General features: G+C 44.5%; 1 protein-coding gene and 1 long non-coding RNA gene across 3 annotated transcripts in view; one reads left to right on the top strand and one right to left on the bottom strand.

The window, feature by feature from the left end:
- LOC146758434 (uncharacterized) overlaps positions 1 to 18,491 on the bottom strand; it is a 32,984-nt gene that overhangs the window by 3,645 nt on the left and 10,848 nt on the right. The window contains exon 2 of the long non-coding RNA XR_014934285.1: positions 11,871 to 11,939. This is a non-coding gene — a long non-coding RNA (uncharacterized LOC146758434). The remainder of the gene's footprint in view (positions 1 to 11,870; positions 11,940 to 18,491) is intronic.
- Positions 16,600 to 18,491, top strand: part of MEF2A (myocyte enhancer factor 2A) — an 87,635-nt gene continuing 85,743 nt past the window's right edge. For both annotated transcript variants that reach the window (XM_085515269.1, XM_085515270.1), the window contains exon 1: positions 16,600 to 16,769. The gene's annotated coding sequence lies outside the window, so the exon portion shown is untranslated. The remainder of the gene's footprint in view (positions 16,770 to 18,491) is intronic.

Genomic DNA, 18,491 nt, shown 5'->3' with positions numbered 1-18,491 from the left:
GAAATCCAGAACAAACATCAGCAAAATCTGAATGCTGTGTATTCCCATTAAAAGTGGAAAAATTTTGCTGGTAAAAAATAATAATAAATTCTGGCAAGGTGTGGGCTGCAGAATGAATTTCTCTTCTTTCTTCTTGGATGTATTTTCAGATTAGCTGTCCTTGCCCGTCCCTAGCATTCTCCTATGTCCATGTGAGTGGCAGCAGTGAAATGTCACCATTTAAGCGAGCCTGGTGTAAAAGTTTAAACCATTTTGTGAGCAGTTTTTATACTACTCTAACATCAATGTTAAGCATTTCTCATTTCAGCGTATTATTAATTTGAATACAGCAGCAAAGGAGTAAAGAGGAGACTTCCGTGCCTGCCTTGTGGGATGGTGGAGTACAGATGAGGTTGGTGCATTATGTCTGGACAGTAGCTTCTCCCTTGGTGTTCACAGAGTTATTTTTAGGAAGATCATATATTTCCCAGTAATTGTTTTGAATGCATCAAAGAACTTGCTGATATAAATCCTGTGATTTATGGTTTTCCACTACTTTTTAATAACCAAACTTAAGTCCTGGATTCACTAAAGCCATTTGGAAAGTTGGGATTATTCCAAGCTGGAGCAAAGGGAGGGAGACTGGTTTTTTGCCAAGATCAGCAGTGATTCATTCCCACATTCATGCTCAGCACACAGTGAAGGGCAGAAGCCAGGAATGCTGTAAGGAGAGCTAGCAAGAGATTATCATGTTGAAGGTGAATCTGCCCTACTCGCTCCTTCTGCTGCTAGATAAGGTCTTTTGAATGAGAAGGTCTAAATTCTGTTATGTTTTTCTTTCATCCCCTCTTAAGAATCCTTGAACTAACTAACTCGCCTCCTGCCTGTAAGGCGATACTGAGAACTGAAGATTGGCTGTCGTGAAGAATGTCCCTGTAGGGTGAAGGTCTGGAGAACACCTCCGGATAAATATACTTTGGAAATCCCTAACGAAGAGATGTTTTAGTGACTGCTTGGAATGAAGCAATGTCTGTATCAGCTTAGCCCAGCAGTCTCTGGCAGTGAGAATAGGAGCCCTGAGGGACCTGTAAAGGGACTGAGTGGGCCCAGGACTCATTCCTGGTTCTGTCAGGCTCCAGTGAGATTTGGCCCTGGACACTGAGTTGAGAGGTGGTCAGAGTCATTCAGGTGGGTGATAGGATAATTAAATTGCATCTAAAATGTTGAACTAATATAAAGAGTGGAAGTTTGCCCTGCCCCAGATTTTGCTTATAACACAGTGATCTATTTAGCCTGAGAATGTTTATGCTTTTGGTGTCTACAGCAGGACTGAAGCTTCATCTCCTAGGTCATCCAGCTATACAAACAGTCACTAATACACGGGCATGAGGAATGAGGTGGACTGACTACCTATGCCTATCCTTGTTCTGTCCCTCCCTTCTCTGCAGCGCTCAGGGGCTGTGCTCAAGCTGCACGACCAGTAGCTGAGGCCGTACTTATGGGCAGAGCGAGGCTCTTACAGTTGGGCAGCTGAAATGCTTCTCAGTTGTGAGCCCCCTGGGAGCTGACTTTCTTCAGAGACCTCTCCTCCTTGTCCTCAGGCCAGATGACGGAGGAGTAAAATTTCTCATCATGTTCCAGCTCTCCCAGCCCTGGGAGAGAAGCACGGAGAGATGGTAAAATACATGGAGCCAAGTATCCCAGCGTGTTTCAGTCCCACCAGAAAGGGAAGTTTGTTGTTGTTTTTGTCATTTTTGCTTTTTTTTTTCCTTCTCCTTCAGATTAGGGACAAAACAGCATTTCCATTTTTTTTTTCTTTGTGATCATCCCCATTTCTTATGCCTGAAATTCAATTCTGAGAGCGCTGCTGTGTGACAAGAGGGCAAAAATAAGCAAATCTGTTTTTATGGATAAGAGGTGGTAATAAATCCCCGAATTTCCAAATGCATAGAGGAGCATTGACTCCTAAATACCAGAAATTCTAAGCCCTTACCTTGCTAATTCATGTGGCATCTGGAGGGGCTGTGGATTTTTATTTCATCCTGGTATTTGTGGTATTTCCTGCCATTAGTATAGGAAAAAACCTTGTGTGGTAAATGCTGGCTTTTTCCTCCGCTGGTGGCAAACACTGGAACTTGGGTTCATGAAAGGCAAACCAGCATTTTCAGTTCTGAAGGATCTCAGAGGTACCCGGGAAGGAAAATCTCATTGGGGTTGAATGAGGATTTTGGTTCTGTGGTTGGATGCCAGCAGAACAGCTCTGAACAGACTCAAATCTTGTCTTCAGATCCGAGAGTTTGGCTTAAAATACACGAGTGGTTTCAAAAGCTGTAGCTTGGAAATAGAGGTTGAGATAAAATTAATATCCATATTTAAAAGTAATCTGGTTGTAAAGGCTTCAGGTACCAGCATTGGCCCTGAGTCCGTGGCCTAGCTTTCAAAAAACTGCTGGGTTTATTGCAGATTGAACTGTAGATTGGGCTGCTTAGATTTGTAATGGAAAAATATCAGCCAACATACTTTCCTCCCCTCCACCCTCCATCATCGGGGCATATATCAAATTGCACTATCTGGCAGGGAGTTCCAAATGTTATTTGAGAAGAGAGAAGAATGCAAGCGATGTCAGCAGAAAACAGCTGAGTAGCAGTTAAATTTCTTTGGCCTGAACCTGCTCCATAGCGAAAGAGAGACGCAACAAATGGACTTGTTTAGTTTCACCCCAGCACAAACCATCCTTTGCAAATTGACAATGTGATAAACTCCTCTACAGAAGTTGTGGGCATGGGGATGCTGCTAGAGAGACAAGTTCTGCTCTGCTGTGGATGTGTCAGGTCTTAATTGGTTGAGGTCAATGGGGCCAGCAGTGCCTGTGGTCCCTCAGTGACAGCCCCGGAGCTTGCAGGGTGCTGGCTGTTCCCATTCCTTTGTGTGGCTGGGACTGGTTATGTTATGCTTCAGGTTGCATCTCCATGGCTTACTGAACTTTCTATCTGTGCTTCCTGTAAAGATAAAAGCCTCGAGAGCTGGCTCAAGTGAGCTTGCCCAGTGCTGCAAAAGAGCAGTGGGGGTGCATGCAAGGATACTGTTAACTGAGAAGTTGGGCAGAGTTAAATGGTACCCTTAATCCCCTTGATGTCTGGCAGAGTCAAGTTAAAAGGTCTTCCCCACTTGGGGTGAAGGCTTCGCATGTGTAGATGCTGGTTCACTTAAGGGCAATGCTGCCTCTGTGGTGAAAGAACCTTCTTCTCTGCTGGCGTTTGCTTCATTGCTGAAGGAAGGAGAAACTTCTGCAGTGTGTTGTGTCAAGCAGGGGCCTGGGCTGAAGTTTTGTTCCATAGAGGCTTTCAATAAACAACAAGAGAGATGGCAGAGGGCTGGAAACAGGACAAACAGACAAAAACGAAAGGAAATTTAGCCCTTCTCCAATTACTTTTGTGTCTTCCCATTCCAACTGGATTTGCCATGTTATTTCCATAGCAGAGACCCATGTTTTTCTCCTCATTCTCAGCTGTTGCAGGCTACAGGAGGTTGTGGTTCCCTAACACGGTTCCTTTTGGTATTTGGGGTCTTCTTGGTGGCATTTCTTTCCTGGCTGCGATTTATGGTTCTCTCCCTTGCTGAGTTCTTTAGTTAGTACTGTTTGTTGTGTCTCTACCATCCTGATGGGACAGCTTGGTCTCCTCCAGGAATAAAACTCAGCTGTGGAAGGGAACAGAAATTGGCTTCTATGCTACCCTCCCCTGTCCTGTTAGAGATTTGGAGAGAGATTTCCAACAGCTCCACAGCAGTCCTTGAGTCCCTGAGCCAGAATTTTCTGTAGCTGCTGATCTTTAGGTTTGTCTCCAACCTAAACCTGCATCCATGCTTCACGAATGACTCCTAGTGAGATATTTTCCAGGTTTACTGCCCAAAACACACTGGGTAATTAGGCAACTCCTAAAGTGAATTCCTTTAGTGGATAAATGAGTAAATGAGGCAAGGCCACTTGACACAGTCCCAGTGCACATTCATAAAATCTTATGAGGAAAATCAGAGAATTTACCCATGTTTATTGTTCTGGGGGTATGGAATAATTGTGTGAACTGAGATCTCTGTCACTTGAGCTCCTTATTATACAGTGCAAATAGTATGACCACAGTATGTGTGTATAGGAAAACTACGTACTTCAAAAAAATTGAGGCGTTTTTTAAAGGATATGAGTAGTTATTCATTTGCAATTGCATGCATGACATTGATGTATTGGAACAGGATATTCAAGATCCTAAACCAAATCCAATCTGGTGCTCTGAATCTTTTGTCTCTGCATTTCCTCTCTTCAACTCAGTTGTTGGTGCAGGACTTACATTTCCTGGTACGACCTTTTAAAGCACATGTATTTTGATTTGCATGTAAATTGGCAGAGGGAGTCATCTTCCCTGTATATACTGTGCTAATCATTACAGGTTCCATGGTTCATCAGGACTTGGGTTCATAATTGGCTGCAGGATTCCCAAAAGCATCAATAGTCTGATTCGGAGCAATAGGAATTGTTGAATCTCCATAATAAAATGAGTGTGATGAAAGGTGAGCGCACGCCTACTTTGTGTGTTGTCATTCTCGGCAAGGTCAAATAATTTTTTTCCCTTCCATATATACATATTCATAGAGCTTGTGCACAGTTAATGAGTCGGAAGATTAAATGGTTGTGGATTAAGAACAAACCCTACCGTTCTTCTAATTAGACTGAAAGTTACTTAGTTCACCTGATTAGAATTTGGAATTCAAACCAGCTAATGTGCAGCACAGCGCGCCTCCACCGCTCACCAAATCTGAATGTAGATGTTCCTATGGAACAGGCCAACAGCAATTTGTGCCCAGACCCCCCAGAGCTCATGCTGCATCAGAAGGATCACTGGGGACCCCCAGGGCTTCCACCATAGAAAACTGACCTAGAGAAGAGGGGCTGTACTGGCAGGGTTACCTGGCATGTGAGATCTTGGTCCAGGGTGAACTTGGTGCCCAATTACGAATATAATAGTGGGGACGTTATTTCTAGTCCCTGGTAATAGACGCGTTACCTAAGATACTGAAAGAAGTCTTTGCTCTTGCAGCTGTCATGCATTCAAATGCCTGCCTTTTTGAAACATACTAATGTATATAATTAACAGTCATGACTCAAAGAATTTGTTGCCCGAAGTCCCAAGTGTCACCCCCTCTTTCCCCGAGCCTGGAAGCAGCATGTTCTGGTCCTGGGGCTTGGAGAGGGCTGCAGCATCATCAGGCTTGGGACACAAATGGCTGTGACTAACAATAGGCATGAGTCAGTTTCTTTGCAGTTAGGTGATTTGGTTTCCTGTTGCTCCGCTGTCTGAGCTGCTTGTTTGGGGGACCGAATCCTTATTAATGCTTTATCTGTAACGTACTCACTTCCACCAAAAGGAATCCTCTGTGCTTTATTTTCCTGACTTGTGCTGTGTATCACTTCCTCCTGCTCCCCAGCCGCACAGCTGCTTGTGCTACAGCTGCCCGTGTGAGGAGTTCTGGCAGTTCTGCAATGAATGCTGCTCTGAGATGCTTGGCTGAGCTGCGTGGCACCCACAAACATTTGTCCTTTCCTTCTAATCCCCTGGACTGCGCGAGTATTCAGTATTTTGGCTTTAGATCCTTCCTGTTTTTATTCAGGTGTAGGAAAGAGGAGAAGGGAGGGTTACAGAGGGTTTCTTTAATTAGAAGAACAAAGGTAATGATTTGGGGCAACCTCGTCCTCGTTGTGGTTTCTTTGTTTTTGTCTTATTTTACTTTTGTGCAGATATCTATTATTTTGTGCAGTTTAAAGGGTGGGAAGGGGCCAAAGTACTGAGCCGTGCATTTAACAAAGAGGGCACTGAATGTGACAATTGAAGTTTTCACAGGTGTATTGAAATAGCGTAAGATTCGTGTTTCCTTAATGAAAATGGGGGCAATGTGCATCTTTCCACATCAGAGATAAAACAAAGAGAACTAAGAAATGTGTTGGCACTCAGAAGAGCAGGAAAGTAACACTGTTCCTGTCACTGTTAGAAGATTAAAATCCTGCCTGGCAGCCTATAAACTATTTAAACGATCCTACAGAAATTCCACTTACTGAATCATTTTAGGGATTTATAGCTAAATCCTTCACCCCAATTGAAGACCCAAATGTACTCACAGCACTGCCGGAAAATGCACCTTAATGAGGGGAAATTGTAAAACTGGACTGAAAATAAAAAAAAAACACCCCTCTTCAGCAAAGAGAGGTCCTTGCTGCAGTCCTTGTTTCACATGGCCATTGAGAGCATGGCAGCTGTGCTGCTGTGATCATATGTGACCTAGATTTTCCTCACAGTAGTCCTGCGCTCTCCCTGATCTTGTGTAGGCCTGAATGAGTTGAATAGAAACATTTCTGGATACTTTCAGAGAGCGACGATATCTTTTTCTTTCTCTCTTTCTTCAGACCACAGCATCTGTTCCCCTTGTGGATTTCTCCCTTTGCTCTCTCACAGCGGTTGTAAAAGAGGACAGGGCTGGCACAGCTTTAATTTGGCTAATGGTGGTTGGGGGAAAATCAGGGCAGGTGCAATTCCTCCTTGGTGTGCTGCGGCACAGCAGAGCATGAAGCTCTGGTGCGTGTGTTTTATCATGGAATGTGTGCAAAGGGAGATGAGAGGGCTGCTAGGAAGATGGAGTGTGAGTATGTGGCACCGGGAAGCCCTGTTTGTGTGGGGTTTTTTTGTTTGCTTTTTGACACTGTGGGTTTGTGCCTGGCATCAAAACACCAGGATGCTGAGGTACCATGTGCACTGAGCTCATCTGCCTGGGCTTGGAGATGACCCTTGAGGAAGCTCTTAATGCTTACAGAGAGAAGAGCTGAGGAAGCTCAGCTCCTTGGTGCATGCCCAAACTCTTCTTAATGCTGTTTGACTGCTTTAGGTATGGGCAGGAATACATTACAGACATCCCTTGTTGCAATCTTGCCAGCATGGAGGCAGCCAGACCACAGTTGGTAAGGCGTGCAGAGAAGTGCAGGACCCACAGCTCTGTGTGCTTGAGTTTGCCCTTGTACCTGCTCTCCTGAACGTAACTTCTGATATCTAACTTCCCAGCTCTGACATTGATGCCATCTATACATGAGCAGAACTCACAAGCTAAGGCATTTGGAGGAAACTAGAGAGAGCTGGTTTGATTTCCCTGGAGGGGATGGCAAGGCCCTGCAGGAAGAAGGAGGGGGAGAAAAAAAAAAGTTGGAGCAATCTGCAGGGCAGACTGCTAATGTTTCCTTCCTTCCATGCAGATCCTGCTGAGTCTGTTGAGAATTCACATTTCTAGGATCAGATGGAAAGATTTGAAACTTGTAGCAAGCAGCTCGCACTCAGGTCCAGTGGGGACTTTTAGATAGTGTTCTGATAGGAACAAAAATAGACACTCGTCCTCTGCCTCAGTTCATATGTAAAATGAAATTATAATGATCCTATCATCTACTTTGCAGAAAGCTGTGAGGACAACTTCTCGTCAGCGCTGTCTTCAGTTATAGAGCTGTTCTGACAGTGGCGAGTGAGTGTTGCAGGTGGTGGGTGGGGGTTCCTTCCGAAATTTTATATAACTCCAATATTATCTGTTCCTGCGATTGACTTGACACATGAATTCAAAACAGTTGGAGCTTCTCTCCCACTCTCATGTAGCAAACTTGATGTGAAAATGACACTTCCCCCTGGGAGCTGATAGTTTGCTGTTCAGTGCATGGTGTTGTGTGCCTTTGTTCGCTGAAGGTGGCACTTGGCAAGTGGTTTTTGCCACTTTGAGGTTGTCGATTCTGTCTGCTGAAGGCCAAGATAAAGCTTCACAAAAAGGCTTTTGCTCCCAGCAGATCTTCTGTATAGTGCACTGATCTGATGACAAAGGAACCAGGAGCTTAGAAGCAGCTTTGATTTTTATTTATTTCCTACCCCAAGTCCATGCTCTTCCCCTGTCATGCTTTTATTTCAATATGGTATTTCCTACCCTGCTGTAAGCACTTGGGTGGTTTTTGTCTTGTGACTAGGCAGTGCTTTGCCATGACGTTCCTTTCATAAGGTGTTGCTGATAGCACTAGATGTGCTGCTGGCTGCTTCCAAGGCTTATCAGAGGGTCTGTACCAAGAGCACTTAGATAATCCCGTGAGGGTATGCATTAGCAATAAGAAACCTGTATGAACACTGTTTTATAGATTTGCTACGAAGGCATTTAAAATACATGGAAACAAATTCATGGCCCTCTGGTGAATTGTGGTTTTCAATAGGGCACAATGAAGCAATGCATATAGGGTGTCCCAGTCCATAATGTCACTGTTTGAAGTGCCCTCAGTTACTGACAGTACAGTGCCAAGCCGGGTAGCAGCAGTTCTCCTTCTGAAGCCCAGAGTGAAATGCGTGTTAGTTATTAGACATGTAAATAACAGCAATATAAGAAGTATTAATATCAGTGAAGCTTGCTTGGCTCTTGTTTTTACTTCAGATCACATTTGTCCTAGCACTCACAAAGTATCTGAATACTTCAGAGATCCTCAGCAGCTGTGACCTGAGCCACCCTGATGGAATTTGTGGCTTCATGAAGGTGAAGCTTTACCTCTATTCATCGAGTTTCATTCTGTTCTATATTTCTTCGTGACACAGCAACAGGAATCCAGCAGAATTTAGAATTGCCGTGCTTTCAAATTATATGAAAATGGTCTGACCTGAGTCATAAATCGATGGGTTGGCTTATTTTTATGGGCTTCTGTAGCACGGAATACAAATCACAACCCACACAAAGACACTGGATCCTATCTCTGTGCACTGTGTTTTTGCCCTGCAATTTGGCAGTTGTCTGAATGCTCAGATGCTAATGGTGAAAGAGGATGATGTACATATAGGGATGAGGCTGAAGCCATGATTCATGTACAGTCAGAAACACAAGGAAACTTTTGTACTGAGGGAACCTCTCCTGTGTATTGTCAGGGCTGCTACAACCTCCAGCTGTTGAGGGCAGTGGAATAAATACCTCAATACTGGAAGACAGCAGTAACGTGAAATAAATCTGTGAAGCTACAGCTAATGTACATGCAGTCCAACAGTGGATCCTATTATAATTAGTGGAGGTCGTTATAGGGACTTCGCAGGGATTGACTTCACAAAATGATATAAGAAACTTAACAGGGATAGAAAGAGGCGTTACCAGACTATTCATAACACTCCTTGTTAGAAGTTGCTAGGATCTTCCTACGTAAAATGAAGGAAGCTACAGGTGATGGAAAAATAAATTGGTCCCTGTGGGCACAGTGTCTTGACTATATAGAGGGAGATAAGGCAGATGTGTGCTGAAGTGCAGGTGAAATGGCCACAGCGATATGTGGAGCCTTGGTTTGTGGTACGTGAAAGGCAGTGATGCTGGAGTGCTGCTCAGAAGTGGTCAGAAATGCCACATTTTGTGCAGGCTGAGGCTAAAATAAACGCTTCCAAGAACACAGAAGTTGCTTGTTGGAAGAGTAAATGGCAGATTGTGTGTGTGTTCCTGAATTTTCTACCCCCTTCTCACAGCATTACCTCACAGTGTGGGACTTGCTGAAGCTATAGGAGTACACTGTGGTACAGTGAGGAACGGGATGTAACTTTCTGCCTGCTAAGCCAATACCTCATTGCTGGTTCATCTTGTGTGCATTTATGCAGCACTGAGCTTGCATGTGGTGCTGCAGAATGTCTGCAGCTTTTCTAACCCCCAGCACTGCTTTGGCTTCAGTCTGATTCGCAGTTATGTGGGCAGGGAGAAAATGTTCTCCAAATAAATCCATCATAAACACAGCGCCTGTCTTGTAATAGCTGGAATTGGAGAATAACAAACTAATAAGCCCAATTCTTTTATTCATTCCCTTGTAGCTGGTAGGATAGACACTCTTACAGCTTGCATTAGCCAGATGTGCTAAAGAAGATGTATTTACTGGGTTTACCTTGGAGTTCACAGCCAGGGTATGCTTTACATCTCCTTCTGCGTGGCCAAGTGTTTGGTAGCTTTCTCTTCTCTAAGTGAAGTCTATTTAAACAAGGACTGTTTAGATCAGAATATGTTTGAGGCTCCATAGCCTTGTGGAAGCTTTGTCTGTAGTCATCCATGGGTAGTGAGTACCACGTAACTTCACAGTGCTACCGCTGTGCCCACGTGGCCAGAGCACAGCTGTAACTGGGCGGTGCATACTTCTGTACTACCTTCTGTAGGTTTTCTAGTTGTGTATGAGGTGACAGAATGGTGACCAAGTGAGCAGACAAGAGAGAATCTGGTTTTGCGTTCTGTGATGTTCAAGTCCAAGCAGAATCTTGAGATCTGAAAGCACTTGAGCTGCTTTCAGCACTGGCTCTGCTGCTCAGAAAGAACAGAGCTTGTCTGTGGGGAGTTCTGTGAAGCTTCTCTCATCTGTCTTACAAACATGAAGGTTCTCCCTTAAGATTCAGGTGCACGATGTTAAGTAATAAATGGCAGAAGGGAACCAGCCTTAGGGAGTTAATTTAGTGCCTCCTTTTGAACTACGGCATACGATGCTCTTCTTTAGTTGTGGGACTCCAAGTTCAGCTAGTGTAGTCTGTGCTCTTTCTGATGATAGTGTGCAGGTTCAAATAAGTCTGAGAAGCAAAACGTCCCCTTCCAATGGAGCCTGACATATATTCATGATGCTGAAAATCTACTGGATGCCAAAGCATTACTGAAAAGTATAGACAATTTGATCTGGATGTTCAGGTTCATATCTAAATGAAACAGGCTGCCTTCCAGCTATGAAAAGGAGGTTTCCCGTGTTACTCTGAAGGCCAATGGAATTGCAAGGACAACTGTATTTTTATTCAGGCTGGTTTTTGTTTTTAATTGTGTTAACCATCTCATACAGCTCTGCAGCCAGAAATGAATGCCATGATAACACAATGAATTGCTGTTCTGTTCATGAGATTCATGGTTGTGTTGTGTTTTGGCAGAGCCAGTCTATTCTCCTATGGCTTCGCTTCTCCCCAGTTATCTGTTTGTCTTCCTTGCCGTGTCCAACTGAGTCCCTGAGGGAGCTGATAAATTCCCTGCAAGTTATTCAGCTCTCACATCCGTTCCCTTTTCTTCTTCACCATCAAATTACACTCAGAGCAGAGCAGTAGGTTTTGCATGGAGATCATACAGGATGCATCTACCGAGCTCTAACTTGTCCCTCAAGTTATTTCTTTCACTGTAGCTTCTCTCTCCAGGCTCAGTAGGCCAAATGTCTCTGGCCTCTATTAGGAGTTATCATGAAAATATTGCCTCAGACTGGTTCGTCTCTTCAGCCCTTTTCTTCTGTCTCCACACATTCACTGTCTGGTGCATTGCATTTGGAGACAAAGATTTTCAATACTGTGCGGGTAACACAATGGTGGAATACAGCGCTTGGTAAGTAGACCACCTGTAATCTTATTTCACAGCTCTCTCTTATGCTTACATCTTGAATTTGAGATGTGGATTTGCACATTTTCCTTCTGCAGCCCAGCCATCCTTGTACAAAGCCTTGGCTTGATTGTATGTAACAGATCCTAGAAAGTTACTTAGATCTTTAGTTCTGAGCTTGGCACTAATAACATGGCACAAGCGTTTTTCAATGCTGTTCTCATTATGAAGGTAGAACTTCTCCCTGGAATGCTACAATCATTTTTAGAAAGGAATTGGAAGCAATAAGAGTGAGTGACAGCTTTCGCCTTAAACCCTTTCTATTAAGTGACAAGAAAAGATGTCATTTGCTTCCTTTGCAAGAATAACGTATAAAGTAGTGTTAGGGATACCTCAAAATGCCACATTAAGAGTGCTACTCAAAGGCAGCCTAGGTAGCTGTGAGAATGGACATTGTTCTTATTCAGTTTCAGATGTGGTAAGAAACTTACCTTCCAGGCCTGAAGAGAGGACATTCTATTCTGGGATGGAGCCTCTTCCCATTGCCTGACTGTATGAGGCTGTTAAAGGAAAAGATAAATTCAAAGTAGGTAAAAGAATTGCATTGCAAAACATTGCAATGGAAATGAAAGCTCTCCCCAGTCTTTGAAAAATCATTTTTAGTATTACATAATAAGAAATACATAACTGTGCCTATTTTTACCATAATTTTGCTTTCATTTGATGACATTCAATAATAAGATTTATTATTACCAGCATGGAAAATATCCTGCCTGGGGGCGGCTGAAATAGATCCTGCAGACAAGTCATCCATCAGCTCATGTTTATCTCTTCAGAGATCAGCGATATCAGTGGCAGGAACAATTTCAAACAATCCAAGACTATTTACTGATAATCAGAGGAAATGTTCACGTGGATTTATAACGCGTCTCTCACCAGAGGTCGCAAAATATTTTTTGCAGGAGAGATGATTTATTAAGCTTTGGTTAAAGATGGGGGATGGATGGCAGGCTCAGAGGTGATGGCTGCCCAGGCAGGGGCAGCAGCCCTGACCCTCACACTGCTCTGGCCAATCTGCTCTTTCTGGGAGAAGCATTTGTACAGGGCAGCATGCACAGGGCTTCATGATAGCACTGCTCTCCCTCCACAGTTGCTAGTGAGTTCAGCTGGAAGGGCTGAAGACCAGTGCAAGCAAACAGGTCTTCTGCATCACGTGGATAGCATGCAAAATGATAGGTGTACTGAAAAGCAAGACATGTCTGCTCACTTAGCTGTGCTGGCATTTTAAAGCAGAAGCTCTTGTGTTTGTGTCCCCGAGAGAGAGGTTTCTTTAAAAAAATGGTGGCAACTTTCAGCATATTTATTGGCACTGGCTGTGGGGTTCAGGACAAGCAGCTGTTGTCCTTCAGGCAAAAGAACAACCCTGACTTTACCTACTGTTTCCCTCTCTTTGTAATCAGTCTGGAACCGAGGCTCCGTTGTTATTTAACCGGTGTAGGATAGAAGTTTTCTTCCTCTCATTTTTGCTTTTTTCTTTGTAGAATTTGGGATTTATACTTGGTGAAACAAAGAGCACTTTGAGTCACGACATGAACTGGACATTTTTTAAAGGTTATAAAGGGATCTTTTTTGTTTAATTTTTGTTTTTGTCTAAGGAAGCTTACTGGAACATTCATTTCTGTCTGAGAGGAAGCTTGCTCTATATGGACAATAAAGATGTTAAGATCAGGATGAATGTCTACGGGAGATAATAGCAAATAAAAGAATGCACCAGTCCACTACTCATGTTTTCCAGGAACTGCAAGGACTCAGCCTGGGTTGCATTGTAAATCTGAGCCCCGTTGTTCCTGACTGGGGTCGAGCCTATCACAGTGACTTCTTCTTTGTTCCTCTGAGCAGCTTCCATCTGAAGTTCGCAGAGTGTTTTCATATTTTAGCAGGATTTTTGAGATGCACGTGCACTGACATGCTTTGCTTTCCGCTCTTCCAGATTTAGCATCTTTTCTGCTGTTTCCTGTTGAACATACAGCAGAGCGCGTTGACACCGGCAGAAGTAATCTGACCTACGGTGGGGCTGTGTGTGGGATGGCCTATAGTTACCAATAGTACGTGATGTGTGCCATTAATACATAGCTGCTCTAACGCCAGGGAACATGCCTTGTGAGGCAGCGCCAGTGAGAGTTTGACCTCAGGCATCTCGATAGCGTGTTGTGTGTGCTGCGGCCGTGCTGGCTGACACCATTTGTCCCTTGAGACATACAAGGTGGGTGGAAGCACATTTTTTTTTTCCCCTCCTGTTGACTCTTGTACTTCATAGCAATAATCATAGGCTTGCAGTGTCAGGGACAGAATGTAGTTATGCCCTTTTCCAGGTGAATCCCCTAAACCCTGAGATAGACTCACTTTCTTTTCCCCCTCTGTTTCTCAGTCACTTTCACAAGGCAAATGGTGCTTCAGACACGAACCTCCTGATATTTTGACTTTCATCTTGTCTTCCTGTAGGAACCTGGTAAACTGCTTACCAGTTATAGGCAAGATTTGCTAGCAGGTAAAATTACTTGGCTTTTAGGCAAGGTTATTTGGAAGTGCCATTGCTCATCTTTTTAATACCCACCAGGTAAACTGCTTCCCTTTCAGAATTCCCATCGAGTGTTTCCTGGCACATCCAGTATCCAGCTTTCAGCAGTAACACTGGAGAATAAGCACAGCTATATTGTATGTGAAATAGTCTCTTATAACGAGAACTACATAAGTCCCAGGTTCCCGTGTCACACTGTGTTTGCAAGCCTGACTGCCACTGACAGATTACTTGTCTGTGAGACCACCGTGACAATACAACCTGGCAAAAATTAACTTGAAAAATACTTGGGAGCTTGTTGCCATCAGCAAACCTGGGGTCTTTAAGAGGCCGTTGTCAGCAGGGTGAAGCCATCCAATGCAATCATGTTAGTGCTAGCACAGAGCATGAACTCCTGAGAGGGGACTTGGCATTGGCTTCTGCTCAAGGGCAATTGTTGGAGCAGCTTGTGAACAGGCAGCCTGCCAGCTAGACGGGCATAGCTCTGGACAGCTAATAGACCATGTGTGTGTGCAGGGAAGGCAAGATGCACAGCTGGGAAATTGGAAGGAGATTTCTATAAACTTCTGCTCTGAGGGGTAGGAGTATATTCAGTCAATGCCAATCCATGGAAGAGGAACAAAATGATTTCTGGCAGCTAAGACAGGTTCTTGGTCCCGCTGAATCTGACAGAATGCTGTGGGGGAGAACTGGAGATGTCATGGTTAACGAGTATGGAAATTATATCAGTAGCTTGGCCATCTAGGTTTTAAATGTTGTCAATCTACAACATGCAATACTTGTCTAATGTTTTCTGGCTGCTTAGTTTAAGGCATAAGAGCAGACAGCCTCCCTGTAATGAGCTGGGATGTATAGGCAGCAAGCTGTTGATAGCAGAGCAGAAATCTTGGTTCCTCATCTCTATAAGCTAAACTTAAATTAATCAAAAAGATGGCAGGCAGGAGAGGCAGCAGTGTTGTTTTCTTTTGTCTGTGCTTTTTTTTTCCCACCTGACAAACTGAATTACCTGTGATTTTCTGTCTCTCTGCTGGCTCTCCAAGAGTGCTCCTTATCTTCTTCTCAGCTCTATGTGTTCTCTAGCTCACAAACTATGCTCTGTTCCTCTCGGCTCATCTTTGCATCCTTGAGTGTATTTAGAATCTACACCACAAATGCTGGGCTGAAGCAAAAACCGATTTACTGTAAACATGTTGTCACTCAGCATTTCAGCAAGGGATAATTACCAAAACTCCAAGACAAAGGTGTTCTGTATCTTTTAACCGGTGTATGGAAAGAATACTTGAGTCTAATGAGTCTGTGGCTCTTCCAGACATCCAAGTGAGCCTTGCTGTCTCCAGAAGAGCCAGAAAGTCACTCCGGGAAGGCAGAGTGTGGAATCTGACACTACAGTGTAATTGAGGAAAAAGAGGCCATATGAATTATTTATGAGCAGAAGGCTGGGCTTACTGTTAACAAGGGAGAAGAAAGTAGCTTCAAAATGCTGCCTTTCTGCTCTTCCCTGTAAGAAAGGCTGCTGTTTTAAATTGCTTGCGTTTTAGAGCAGGAGGGAGACAGGGCTGTTATTTATACAGCGCCTTATTTTGTGTCCGTGGTGTAGTTCGTGATTGAGGGAGAGGCAGGGATTGCCCCAAGGAGCACACTCTCCGTTCACTCAAACTGTGGTAAAGATGTGTCATGTGTTCTGCTCTGAAACTAGCTCACCCCATCTCCTCCAGGCAAAAGATTTTCACTGCAGGAGAGAAACAAGCAGAACTGCTACAAGTTTGGCATTTCCTTTTGGGTAGGGGATAGTTTTAAAGGCTGAAGAGTTTTTTCAGGATCACTGATCCACCAGATGACTTTGTCATGCCCTCTCCATGCAACCTCTGTCCGTGTTTGGGGTTGCATGAGCTGACCTTGTGGCTTTAGTCCTGTGAGAGATCCCCCACCAGCAGGGTCTGCCCTCCCAGCTGCTGGCTTGTGTTGAAACTGGTGTGAACCATACAGCTACAGTTGTAACCTACAGTTACAAAGTCTCACCTCCCAATCTTACAGATGTGCTGTGGTTTTGTTTTTCAGATAAATAGGCCTCTATAGAAGTCAGGACACAAGAAGTGAGCACCAGTGCACTAGAATTGATGAAGAGTACTCTGCTCCTTGATTTCTAACACTGGCTCATTGATTCTTTGGTTCAATCAGCAGTTACTGCTTTTCATTAATCCATGCTGCAGTACTTATCAGAGTAGGTTCTTGGGAAACATACCCCTGAGGAATCTTAACAACGGGGCAGATGGGTGAAGAATGCTTGGATCTTACCTGTGGCCTGGAATTAGTATGTTAAGGTGAGGAGCTGCTATTTCTAAGAGTCCTCACTTGAAAGTCACTTTGCAGACAGGTTTGTGACTGCACAGCTTTGTGCATGTCTGGAGGGGCAGGCAGATGTGTACCTGAGCAGGGAAAGTGGAAAACAGTTTTATTTCTTATGTGAAAACGAGAGTGCCATCCAGTTTCCTCAGTCTCTGAGCTTGTTATAGCAAAGACAGTAAAAGCAGGAAGGACTATGGGAAAATGTTTTCTTAAAGGAGAGATGGGAATAGGAGAGGCTGGAGGTGAGGTACAGTGCTGGGGGAGGGAGGCAGCCCTTGTGGGGACTGGTGAGTCACACATCCTCCAGCAAAGAAGCACTGACTCACTGGAAAGAACATCACTCTGCTGCTCCCTTTCTGCTAAGACTGAGGAATTGATAATCAACTTCACTCTGCAGGCTCACCAGTTAGAGAGCGAGACCTAAAAGGGTAGAACTGGAGATGGTGGGAAGAAGCGAGAGACAAAGGTGAGCCTGAATGCTTGGCGTTAGTGCAGAGGGTCCTTGCAGAGCTGGAGAGGAGGATCCCCTGGAGCACAGCCTGCATGAGGAGCAGCAGGTCAGCTCCAACAGCTGGGCTGTGCACCAGGGTCTTGAATGCCTGTTAGCATTCACTTGGCAGCAGGGTCGAGGCTGCGGTGCTCTCAGTGCTGCTGCCCCCAGCAAAGCACACACGATCCTTTGGAGCATGCCACCTGGGAGAGCTGCCAGTCACATCTCCACTGCGGATTAAAGCTGAGTACAGCCAATGGGGGTGTTGTTCCATGCTGATATTTATCTCCTGTCCAGCTCGTAATGTGTAACAGGATAAGGAGAGCCATCGTTTGTTCTGCAATATCTGCAGATTTCTAAAAGAAAATGTATCTTATTACCGTGTATACAGGAGGCCCCTGTGCCTGGGTGGAGAAAGGGATCGGAGTGCCATGTTATTCTTTTTCCTTCTGGCAGAGAAAGAAAAGGTCTCAAAAGAGTCCAAAATGACTCTGAAAGCTAATTTGTGCTTGTATTACTACAGCCCAAAATGTGTTTCTTATGGGCTGAGTGTAAAGAGCTCTAATACGGAGTGTGGCGTTCTAATTATTTTCAAAGCAGCAGATGACTCTTAGCATGTTTGTGCAGTGAGCACTGAGGGCAGGGGCCATAGAGGCAGAGCACAGCCAGTCCCTGACTCTGGGATCAGAACGTGTGATTGCAATTTTCTCTCACTTTACAAGTTTTATGTTGGTAATATGAAATAATTAATGAACCACAGCAGCGCCGCAGAAGAGGAATAATTTTAATGTTCTTTTCAAAGATGGTACTAAATCAATGGGGCAGTTTAAAGAGGAATGATGGCCTGGAGATTAGCAAACTAATGTGAGAAATGAGGCAGGGTTTTTTTGAGAGTGACTGAGTCTCAAGCAGGCAGATTCTTTGTGATCCATGGTGTGGACGTTTGTATGTCTGGCATACAGTGGCAGAACTCGCTGACTTTTAGGCGTTGACGAGTTAGACTCTGCAATCTTGGTCAGAATTAAAGATCCCCAGCACTTGGAAAAGGCACCGAGAGATTACAAAGCACAGGCGACACTGTGCAGGAGCAGTATTTTTCCATTCCTGTCATAGGTCTTCTGACTACCAGCTACATAAGCGATGTCTGCGTGGACTTTTGAAGGCAGATAGGAGCTTACTCTGGCTGTTGTCCAAAAGAACCAGGAGCCATGTAGCTGCAGCTCGTGTTCTGCATGCCCAAATTACTGTGGCCTGCTGAGAGGCAGGATATTAGCTTGGGCTCAGGGCTGTGGCCAGCTCAGACCGTGGGTAAAGCAAGTTTTCGTCTTGTGTGCAGAAAAACACGTAGACAGGGATAACCAATACGCGTAGGATTTGGAAATCCATTTTTGCAATGAGAGTATCAGGATCCAGACTGAGTGTGCTGCCCACATGGAGTTGAGGCGAATACAACTTATTGTGCGCCCTGCCCAAGCACAAAGAGCAGCACCATGTGGTTTAGCCCGAGAGCCAGCCTGCTTCTCCATGGCCAAAGAAAACTGCTTCTTGGCCTTGACCCAAATCCTGTGGGCCTCCAGTTGGCTATCTGTGGTGCAGGCATACCCAGGGTTTCTTTTCTGTTTTGGATGGCAGTGACTATGAACAGGGAGGGTTTGAATTCAGTCTCCACTGGCTCTGTGAGTTTCTGCAGGAGCTGAC

This window comes from Coturnix japonica, chromosome 14 (genome assembly GCF_054131305.1).
Source record: "Coturnix japonica strain WE chromosome 14, WE-NBRP24, whole genome shotgun sequence".
NCBI classification, from domain to species: Eukaryota; Metazoa; Chordata; class Aves; order Galliformes; family Phasianidae; genus Coturnix; species Coturnix japonica.
This window is presented reverse-complemented; position numbering and strand designations above follow the sequence as displayed.